This window comes from Heptranchias perlo, unplaced genomic scaffold (genome assembly GCF_035084215.1).
Source record: "Heptranchias perlo isolate sHepPer1 unplaced genomic scaffold, sHepPer1.hap1 HAP1_SCAFFOLD_615, whole genome shotgun sequence".
In the NCBI taxonomy this organism is placed as follows: domain Eukaryota; kingdom Metazoa; phylum Chordata; class Chondrichthyes; order Hexanchiformes; family Hexanchidae; genus Heptranchias; species Heptranchias perlo.
In genome coordinates, this window is record NW_027139639.1 from 5,001 (window position 1) to 7,500 (window position 2,500).

General features: G+C 56.6%; 1 pseudogene; it reads left to right on the top strand.

Moving 5' to 3' along the window:
* Positions 1-469: 469 nt before the first annotated feature.
* LOC137317367 (U2 spliceosomal RNA) lies at positions 470-586 on the top strand (annotated as a pseudogene).
* The last annotated feature ends 1,914 nt before the right edge of the window (positions 587-2,500 follow it).

The window sequence follows — 2,500 nt, forward strand, 5'->3', positions numbered from 1 at the left end:
TGACCACAAGACCACCGGGGAGAGTTGCCTCAAGTCCCTGAGGGACCTGGACACGAGGCCGAGGACACACGCACGCCTGCTGCACTGGCAGCAGCGACCAACAGGGGGCTGACCGGCTGATCCTTCCCTTTCACAGGCAGGCTTTTGGCCCTCGCTGAAACGACAAAGGTGTTCAGAAGGAAGTGCTGGGGGGAAGGCAGGCAGGGAGGGACGGACACAGGGAAGTCCGCACAAAACAGGTCCCCTGGAACCTCTGACCCAGAAAACCGGGTTCCTGGTGAAAGCAGTCCTGCCATTGACAGGAGAATGGACAGGGCCCGGCAGCTTGAGACACATCTTTCTTTCAATAAGCAAGTTCTTTTTAAAAAAGTTTCCTTCCACAGCAGCTCTGAGTGAGAGAGAGAGAGAGAGAGAGAGAGAGACACTGACTCACTGACTGATACTGACACCGACACACACACACACACATATTATTTACTTTTATTTTTAATTGATTTTTAGAACAGGGAGATGGACTAGGGGCTTGCTCTGTCCACTCTACGCATCGACCCAGTATTGCAGTGTTTCTGGGAACGGTGCAGCTCCCCGTGGGGAGATATTCAAAAGGAAAAACAGCTCTTTCCCAGTGTCTCTGTGTGTGTGTGTGTGTGTGTGTGTGTGTTATTACTGAGAATAAAGCTGATATCTCTCTCTCTCTCTCTCTCTCTCTCACTCAGAGCTGCTGTGGAAGGAAACCGTTTTAAAAAGAACTTTCTCAGCTCAGTGGTATTTTTTTCTTCTCCAAGGCTGAGTGCCGCTCGCACGGAGCGATATAATTCAAAGTGCAAAATAACTTGGCGTCGTTGACTTTAAACAAGCAGGGTCTGCTTCCAAATGAAAGCTGCGCTCCCGAACTGGACTGACTGACTGTCTGTCTGTCTGTCTGTTTGTCAAGGGGTGGAAAAGGCGCCGGTGGTGGTGAGGGTGGAGCTTTACGCTCAGGAGGGGAGACTTTCTTTCAGAGGTGCCAATTAATCTGCAGCAGAAAGTCATCCCCCCCGACCGGGATTCGAAGCCCGGTCCTGACCACGAGACCACCGGGGAGAGTTGCCTCAAGTCCCTGAGGGACCTGGACACGAGGCCGAATACACACGCACGCCTGCTGCACTGGCAGCAGCGACCAACAGGGGGCTGACCGGCTGATCCTTCCCTTTCACAGGCAGGCTTTTGGCCCTCGCTCAAACGACAAAGGTGTTCAGAAGGAAGTCCTGGGGGGAAGGCAGGCAGGGAGGGACGGACACAGGGAAGTCCGCACAAAACAGGTCCCCTGGAACCTCTGACCCAGAAAACCGGGTTCCTGGTGAAAGCAGTCCTGCCCCGCCCTGCCATTAACATGACAATGGACAGGGCCCGGACCAGGCGCAGCGGACGGTAGCGAGCAGTCGGAGGGTGAAAATCCGCCAGTGGGTGAAAAGGAGAGCCGTGCGGTGAGAGGAGGCGGAAAGCGGTTCGCAGACTTTCGCTGTACCTCTGGCGGGCAGCGCCGCACCTCCGAGCGCTCGGTACCGTCCGCTGCGCCTCGTCCTGCCGCACGCGACGAGCCGTCCCCGGAGGAAATCGGCCTCGGCCTTCCTGAGATATCAGTCTCCAGGTGGGACAGAAAAACCGGGGGCCCCCGGCTCGCTTTCGGCGGCCCGCTAGTCGACTTCCCGTCGTGCGAACGCGATCCTTCCGGTACCCTTCGGTGCCCCTTGCCCGACTCTAGCTCCGGTGGTAAAGCGGAGTCGGTCGGTCTGACGGCCGCCGAGTTAGCAGGCGGAAAGCGGTTTGCAGCCTTTCGCTGTACCTCCGGCGGGCAGCGCCGCACCTCCGAGCGCTCGGTACCGTCCGCTGCGCCTCGTCCTGCCGCACGCGACGAGCCGTCCCCGGAGGAAATCGGCCTCGGCCCTCCTGAGATATCAGCCTCCATACGGGCGTCACAAATCAGTGGACATGGTCAGCTGCAAAGCAGTGTCATTACAACCTTTCATAAACGACAGGGCAGCACTGCACCGCACTGCACTGCACCCCACACTACATCACACTTGCCTGCCTGCCTGCCTGCCTGCCTGCCTGCCTGCCTGCCTGCCTGCCGCTGCCTACTCTCACCAGCGGACCAAAGTGAGGATAACACCCCGAAGCAAGCATCTCCCTTGCCGCCCACCAGCCCACACCAATCCCCTTGCCTGCCTCCCACAAATTCCACCAGCGAGGCAAAGTGAAAATCAACCCCCAAAAAACGCACTCCACACCGGCCATCGCCCGCTATACACCCCACCCCCGGGGCGAATATTAAGCCCGAGAACACCGACTGTAACCAACCGCAGTGAAAAGTTGAAGTGGCAACTCATTAACCAGATTTACACTTGGCAACTCATAAACCAAATGAACAAAAAATCTGGTTAATGAGTTGCCCAAAATAAATCTGGTTAATGAGTTGCCACTTCAACTTTTCACTGCGGTTGGTTACAGTCGGTGTTCT